Genomic DNA, 9224 nt, shown 5'->3' with positions numbered 1-9224 from the left:
AACTCAGCCTTTGGCTAGAGTAGATGTGAAAGAGTCATGAAAACAAATGCCTTTAGGATGACTTTTCAACACGTGCAGAATTCTTCAAGTGAAGCTGATGTTATTAAACCATCTGCTGTAGGTCATTTAACACATAATCCATCCACTAAAGGAAAGTACTGCCTTTCTAAGCCAAAAACAGGGAGAAATTATGTTTTTATAAGACCATTTCAAATTAATGCTGGCTGCTCCTGTCACTCTGAAGATAAGACAGGATCTAAAATGAACAAACAGGCAAATGCCTCAGAGATAAATTTCCTGAGTTCTCCTAAAAGATAGGGAAGAAAGAAAGATAGAAGTAGCATTAAAAAGGAGTAATGAAGTATGTTTACCCGTTTTGAAACATGGTCAGTCTCTGGGAGCATTTTTGACCTGTTTGTAGGTGAAGAGACTCTGGCAGTGAACATGGGCTGTGTTTACAGCTGCTTTGGAGGCACACAGCCAGGGACTGGGACATGTCGTGAGTCTAAAAGATTCTGTACTTTTGTGGAAGGCTTTCCATTTTAACGGGGCTGCCAATATTAATTTTTTGCCTTTCTGAACTTGTGGAAACAAAGTACTACTAGTTGAAAATTTTCAGAGATGTAATAAAATGTTCATGAAACAACTCTTATTAAGAAAGTACTAAGTTACAACTTAGTCTTCATGTATGGTTCTTTCTGGAGTATATTTTAAAGATAAAATAAATGGAAAATTTAGTCGAAAAAGAACTATACCCTTCCAATTTTAACTTTAAATTACTAGAACTTCAAGCTGATATAAAGCAAAGTAAATATTTGTAAACTATATGTAGGCATTAAGATTTATTTATCACAATAGTTTAGTGTTTTATACTTATTTTACCTGATAGGTAGATGAGTTTAAAGAATCAGCATATGAAGGATGATTGTATCAATTCAGTGGCACATTATCTAATTATATACCCTCAAAATCAAATGATTGTAGTGAAGCAAAAAATTGATTCAGGCACCCTGAATATCTGTGATGGTGATCAGCAAATCATTGTTTGTTTCTTTGTTTCAGTTGCTTATCAAATAGTATTGCACTTGTGCCATTTATTAGGAAGAGTGTAGCAGGAACCAAGGTAGACATGGTTTCCATGCTCAAAGGTCAGACTAGAGTCAGGTAGACAAATATTAAACAAGAAATTATAACAAAGTATGATGGATCCTGTAATAAAACAGGTATAGTTGTTAGAGGAACATATAGGAAAAAACATATAGGAACATGTAAGGAATAGTCTAGGGGTGGTGGATGGTCACGGAAGCCTTCTCTAGGGAAATAAACATAGGCGACTAGACTGAAGACGGCAGCAGGTACAAAGGACTGCAACCCACACCCTCTCTTTCTATCTTACTGGAGGCATTTCTACTCAGAGGCCATTAATGAGTAGTATCACCTAGGGACCAGAGATTTATAACCCTCTGTTCTTTAAATTATAGTCTTTTACCAGAGCTTATTTTTCTTATCTCTGCACATATTGGGGTATATGGCATATAGACATCTTGAAATTCCTGTTCTCTGTCTTGCCAAGTAGAGGAGGAGGTTGGGGTCATTATGGCATCAGCTCGTATTAATGATGGTTTGAGGAAAATGAATCAATATACTGCACTCTATGCATATGAACTCTGGCACTAGATCTTTTGCATATTACAACCATCATAAATTCCTATGTAAGATCAAGATTATCTTCATCTGGCTGCATCCCGAAGAATTGAAGTGTATTTTAATTTCTTATATTTTGTTGTTTAATGTTAGTGCTGCCTAGGAAGAGCTGTATGCACAGATAAGATGTCTGGAGTAGTGGCTTCTTGAGGGTGTGTGTGATCATCCTGGAGAGGTCAATGGGAGCCTGTGATAAAGATGCTGAAGAAGGTAGTTGGAAAATAAAGGTTTTTCTCTGCAGAAGTGAACAGAGCTTGGGAAGAATCAGGAAGACTTGTTCCTGATTGGCAGGATTTGAGCAATCAGCCTATTAGAAAAAATTCTAAAGCAGGAACAGATGTGTAGTGTTCAAGGGACAAAGTCATGAAATGTGGGAATTTGGCTATGATCCCAGAATAGGAGAGGTCAAAGAATTTCATAAGGGGTATCCAGAGAATATTACAGTTTTGGGGTTTGAATGGCTACAGAGGAAATTTCAAATTGAATCTCTTGTGTGAATTTGGGCCTGGGTAGCAAAGGGCATGAAGTCTCACAATGAAAATGGCTGCAAGAAATAGTTCAGCCTTTGACTGTTGGTAGAATTTTAAGGGGACTTATAAGTTAGTCTCATAGACCGAAATGTCACTATAGTTGTTAGTACAGCCATTTTACCAGCTGCATGAGAAAAAGAGTGGCTGAACAAGGCATTTTTTTTTTTTTTAACTTCTACTAAGCTGAGTAATGTGAAATGGGAAGTTCTAGGAATCCTTGGTCCATGGAGGAGAATTATTTATGAAAATCTAGGTGGTGGCACCAAATAGTTATCCATGTAAGCAGTTTCTCTCTCTGTTATGTTCTGGGACCATATTTCATCTCGACCACCAAGCCCAGTCAGTAGCCACAGTCATTCTAGTTAGCATGGTGCCATGATGACTCCATGGGGTCTTTTGAGTCTTTTTGTGCCATGTGAGGAGGCATGTTGGATGGAGGCTTAATGATCCACACTCCATCCTCAAGGCTTGTCTGTTTCTACCAATAGATAGCTGAAAAGTAGAAAATATAACTTTTTCAAAAAATATTTTACTTATTTATTTATTTGAGAGAGAGAAAGAGTGAGAAAGTGAGAGAAAGAGAGAGAGTGTACACACAGGAGTGGAGGGGAGGGAAGGGGCAGAGGGCAAGGGAAGGGAAGAAGGAAAGAATCCCAAGCACACTCCACGCTGAGCACAGAGCTGGACGCAGGGCTGGATCCCATGACCCTGAGATCATGACCTGAGCTGAAACCAAGAGTCAGACACTTAACCAACTGAGCCACCCAGGTGCCCTGAAAGTACAAATTTTTGATAGCAGGAGACTTTTATAGGAAGGAATCGAGAGTGAGGCCCAGAGGTGTACATTGCTTATGTCTTCCTGAATTTGAATGAGTGAATCTGTGTCACAAATTAAACAAGATGTAAGCTTTCTACTTAATTGAACTTAATTGGGAACAAATTCCCAGGAAGATGTTTTCATTCCACCAATTCATCTCTTAGGGTAACTTTATAAATTAAGAAGTGCTCTGGGCTCATGGTGTCCTCTCTTTGAAGGCGTGTGAGAAGTACCATCTTGGCTTAGTGGAAGGGGATGCTACCTTATATTCTCAGCCAAATGAACGGGGCTTTAAGAGGATCCCCTTTGAGCCTTGAATGCCATACCTTGTGGTTAGGAGATGCAAAGGACTAATGGTAGGCTTAGGACCAAGAAGGCTCAAGTAAGATTGTAGAGTTGGGTGGGTCTGACTGTAGGTTATAGAGTTGGATGGGTCTGTCTGTAGGAGGCAATTGGAGGGTGCCACCAAGAAAAGCTCTGCAGTTAGAGGGTCTCAGTTTGCCCAGAACTGTGGAGAGTCCTGATTTATGGCACTTTCAGTAATAGAACTGGGGTAGTCATGGGCAAACTAGGATGGTTGGTCACCCTGATATTGTGTTAAGATTGATCAGCAACCCTAGCATTTGTGAAGGAAGGGAGACCTGTTTCCTGTAGTCTAGATATGAACCACATGGGAAAGAGCAGGCATGGGGTCATCTTGAGTCTTATCCAGTACGGCCATCTGGAGGGGCAGGAAAATATCAGTAGAAAGCATTTTGGAGCATAGCAAGACCTGAGAAAGGAGCCCAAATGACCTCTTGGAATAGATATTTATTTGGCCTGGGGCCGTGCAACGGTAGGCCAGCACAATCTATCGGGGAACCTCTGAAGATCCAGTGAAAGCATATCCTTGGAGAGAAAAAGTCACCTTTATTGATCTGCCAGGTACCACTTGGGGATGCAGCTTTCACCATCTGGCAGGCCCAGAGCATGGGAAGCCACCTCGTCAGGGAAGAACTGGCCCATCTTCATACTCCCTCCTTCATCTCTGGCCAAGAATGAAATAGCAGCTGGAAGTAGGAGCAGAAGTTTGCTGGATGAAATTGAAGAGAAGTACCATGTTCCTTTCCCTTGTAGGAAGGGAAGAAGACATAATAGTAAGTCAAGTGAGGATATAATACTAAGTCAAGTCTGGTGTTTTGATACCTCGGATGGTACATTCTTATTTACTGTGTTTTAAAGTAACCATAGTATACTTATTCCCCAAGAATCAACAATAGTGCCTTGCAACAGACAGAATTTTTTTCCAGAGGTAAAGGAGGATTATGTCCACTGAATGTAGTTAAAAGGGCCCTGGGAGACAATAATCAGGTTATATAATATTTGTAAAACAAAGCAGCTACAGAAGGTAGGCTATTGATGTCCTAATGAAAACACACACACAGTAAATAACAGAAAATGCCAGGCCTATTCTGAGATAGTAAGTCCTAACCATGTCAGCAAGTAACGTATGTTTAGATATCATATGTTTTAGAGCTCTCCTTTCCCAGTTACATGCCAATGAGGAATAAGTATCATATGTTTAGATACTTCTACTTTAGTTTTCTTTTTCCATTTTGGAAGAATCCAGAGTTGATGTCAGTGTGCACTGCTATTTGGGTTCCTTACATTGAGAGAATCTGATACTTTCGAGGCCACGCTTAAATGCAGTCTGTAGGCTTTTAACTTGCCATGGAAGTAAATATGTAGGTATCTGGAAGGCCCACACTACAAGAACAACGCTAAAAATCTTAGCTCTTTCCCAAAGAAGAGTCCAGACCATTTATCACAGCCAGAGGCAACGCATGAAAGGATGGTAACAAACAAATGAATGAGTGCCCAATAAATCACAGTAGCCTGATTAATCAATGAAGATATTGATTTTTTTAGTGATATTTCCCATCCCCTCCCCCTCTCTCAACCAAGGGATTTACACAGGCCACTGAAAGATAAATTTCTCTTCCATTCTTGGGGCTTGTATTTGACCTGGTATAATAGGAATTGATCATTATCTAAATGTTGTTTTGGCTGGAACGTTGTAATTCGCTGTATTACAACGTCTAAAGTTGCGGGTACAGGTGCCACCGACTCTAGTTACATCTTTTTATAATACAGACTAATGATTCTTATCAGGAATCCCCTCGGAGCTCTCCTTCCTGAATTATATGCCAATGAGGGATAATAATAATAATAATAATAATAATAATAATAATAGTAATAATGGTAACTTTCTCAACATGTCAGAGAAGACTATTGTTACCAGTGGCTGGTGCTCTCTGTCAGAATCTTATGGAATGAAAAGGCCCATTGCTGTGCTGTGATGCCCAGGGCTTTATCTCCTTCCTGAGGGAGAAAGGTTCCCAGTTCCACAGTGGGAAGCAGGGATTCCTTCTCACACCCCTAGTACTGGGGGTCATGGTTAGGTAGAATGTTGCGTACTTCTCTTGGGGTAGAAGAAAATGGGAGGGCAGTTTGTCATCACTGACACATTCTTAGCACAAATCCCAGCTCCCTTCTGTCTCCACTCTGGCTTCCCTATGAGGAGTATATAGCCTACCTCATAGGACTGAGGCAGCCTCCTCATTTTCTCCTTTGTCCACAGAAACCTTGAAGGACCTAGTAGCAATTCGTCCAAAGTTTGAAGCAGTAAAATGTAAAAGACAAACAACCTAACCATATGGTTGTGCTTTTTTTGTGTGGAAAATGGTACTGGATATTTCCTAATGAATACTGATCCCTTATAATGCTGGTTAACATACTTTACATTTTTTTGTTAAATTTTTTTTATAGTAATTAGTTGGTCTTTTATCTTTGACTATAGATCTACATTCTGGTGTGCCTTTTTTTTTTTTTTTTTAAATTTAAGAACATTTCTTAAATCTCTCCTCAATGTATATTCATTCCCTAGATGGGTGTATCCAATTGCATGATTTAAGTACCATGCATATGCTGGGGACTTCCAATTATATAACAGTTCTTTTATCTAAGCCCCAGACTTACATATCCAGCTGCTAATGTTGCATCTCCACTTAGCTATCTCATAGGCATCTCCACCTTAACATGTACAAAATGGAATAGTTGGTATTCATCTACTCTAAAACCTGTTCTCACCCATACTTCCCCATTTCAGTAAGTGGCATCACTACTGACTCAGTTTTCTTTTCTTTTTTAAAAAGATTTTATTTATTTATTTGACAGAGAGAGACACAGTGAGAGAAGGAACACAAGCAGGGGGAGTGGGAGAGGGAGAAGCAGGCCTCCCGCTGAGCAGGGAGCCCGATGTGGGACTCGATCCCAGGACCCCGGGATCATGACCTGAGCCGAAGGCAGACGCTTAACGACTGAGCCACCCAGGAGCCCCTGACTCAGTTTTCTAAGCCAAGAATTACCCAAGTCATCTTCATAGAGTTAACAGTGGGACATTTTAAAGGGTAAATCTAATTATATCAAATTTAAATTGCTTCAGTGTCTTCCCACAGATCTTAAAAGATAATTAACAATCTTTATTGAGGTTGTCAACGCTGTGCATGGTCTGGGGCCTACCTCTTTTCATTTTGCTGCACTTCAGCTATACTGGACTCCTTTCTTTCCCTGAACACATAATGTTTTTCCTGCCTTGGAATCTTTGCCTTTGTCTTCCTTCTGCCTGGAACTATGTTACTTCATATTTCTTATCTCAGGTTCAATATCACTTCTTCAGAGATGCAATTTCTAACTCTCCCCACCAAATTATGTCCCTCCCCTGTTATTCACAAAGTATCTTTATTTCCTGCAGTCCAATAATCTCAATATTTAATTATTTTCTTCATGTATTTATTTGTTCATTTAGTGTCTTTGCTTCTCTCAAAAAAAGTTTTTTGAGGCCAGTGACCACATTTCTCTTGTTAATTAATAAATTCTCAGTGCCTAGGCCTATCTCAGCTTCTGGCATCTATAGACATTCAATATATTATTTGTTAAATAACTGAATGCCCAAAATGGTGAGTAAACTTACTGGACAACTGGCCTTCCCTTTTATCAAATCATTACCTATTACTAAATGACTACAATACCTTGTGCTGGTGAAGGTGTGAGGCAATTGCGCTCTCAAGCGTAGTTGATAGAATTATAAATAGTGGAACTTTTCTGGAAGGCAATCTGGTAATAGAAAATATAAAATGTATGTGCTATATAATCCAGCAATCCTACTTTTAGAAAGTAATCACAAAATGGGAAGAGATTTATGCCCAAGGAATAATAGTATAGAGCTATTCGTAATAGCACCAAATTGGAAACAACCCAAACATCCATTAAACAGGTTAAGTAAATTATGGTACATAAGTACAATTGAATAATAGGTGACCATTACAAATGGTATAGATCTATATTATTGACACGGATGAATGTCCTTGACATATTGTTGAATGAAACTCTCATATTACATATATTATGTACATATATTATGATTTATTTATACAAAGTTGTTAACATTGAACTATATGTATGTGTGTGTGCCTCTTTAGAGAGAAAATGGAAGCATGTTTATCCAAATGTTAGTAGTGGTTATATCTTGGTAATGGAAATTAGAGGGATTTTTGCTGTTCCTGCTATTCTTCAAGGAGAATGTATACCTTTTATACTAACAATAGAACTTGTTATTTATCAGTCAGTACACCAAACTTGCTGCTGGGCTCAAATGGTAATATTTTATTTGGAAATATTTAATATGTATTCACAAATAGGGTTTCTCTGTAGTTCTGTTTTATGGTTGTTTTGTTGGTTTTGGTAGCAGGTTAACTAGCTAAATTAAAAAAAAATTAAAATTATTTTTTTTTGGGGGGTTGCTTCCAAACAGTAACACTATAGGAATGATCACATTTTTAAACCATGAGAATATCCAGGTTAGATGAACAGAAGTGGGGGAGGTGGTAATTCTTTGGCAACTTTTAAAATATCTTCTGTGAATATTGGACTATTCTGAATTACTGCCTGTTTGATTAGTTTTGGTGTTTTATATTTTCTTAGAAGATTTTTTATTTTCAAAGATATTGAGATATGATTTAAATGATTTTATTTCAAAAATAATATAATTCTGATTATATTTCTATTTTCGCACTTTTGCTCAATTAGCCTTACCAAGATTTTATCTATTGTATTGTTTCAAATAACAGCTTTTTGATTAATTGATTTTTACTGAATTCCTATTTTCTAACTAATTTAGTTGTTTTTAATCTTTATTAATGACATCATTTTAGTTTTCTTTTTTTTTTTTTTAAAGATTTTATTTATTTATTTGAGAGAGAGAGAATGAGAGAGAGCAAGCACATGAGAGGGGGGAGGGTCAGAGGGAGAAGCAGACTCCCCGCCGAGCAGGGAGCCCCATGCGGGACTCAATCCAGGGACTCCAGGATCATGACCTGAGCCGAAGGCAGTCGCCCAACCAACTGAGCCACCCAGGCGCCCTCATTTTAGTTTTCTCAAGTTCCTTTCTACATTTTTGAAGTAAATATTTTGTTCATTTATCTTCATCTTTATTTAATATCAAAAGAGCAATTGAATCTAATTTGGGGAAGTAAAAGTCAGTAAATCTCATTTCCCATTTTCCATTACATGAACTCTCATTGGTAAGGGTGATCAAACAGAGGAAAACAAAGAGGCAAATGAAGATTTTGTAACTTAAAACACAGGGGTCTGATAAAATTTGGATAAATGATCATTTTTTAATAAAGAAATGAGAATAAACATTTATAATACTTTATTTTCTCAGTGAGATTTAAGAAGACATTGTTCTCCTAAAACTATAGCTGATGACATAACAAGGGAGCAATGTAAGACCAAGAAAGATTTCTTAGTGTGTTTGTCCAAGTAAAAGGGCAACAGTGAATTGTAGATTCCATCCAATGAAAAGCAAATTGCTTTATTAAAAGTTATACTCAAAACCAGTACGTGGAAATTCAAGAAAATAGACATGATGAATATATATCAACTATGCCTATAATAAAATTTGTATGAGTGAACAGGAAAAATGAAATAGAAATTGTCAAAGAAATTAAAAACAATGCTGAAGTTTCGAATATAAAGCAGAATGATGAAACCTAACTTATATTTAGATAAAGGTTGTTGACATTTTTGGGTTATAAGGATAAATAAGAAATCTGTAGTTATTTAGGCAGAAC

Source organism: Leptonychotes weddellii, chromosome 3 (genome assembly GCF_054177405.1).
Source record: "Leptonychotes weddellii isolate Sample4059 chromosome 3, ASM5417740v2, whole genome shotgun sequence".
In the NCBI taxonomy this organism is placed as follows: domain Eukaryota; kingdom Metazoa; phylum Chordata; class Mammalia; order Carnivora; family Phocidae; genus Leptonychotes; species Leptonychotes weddellii.
The sequence above is the reverse complement of the archived record's forward strand: the minus strand, read 5'-3'. Positions refer to the sequence as shown.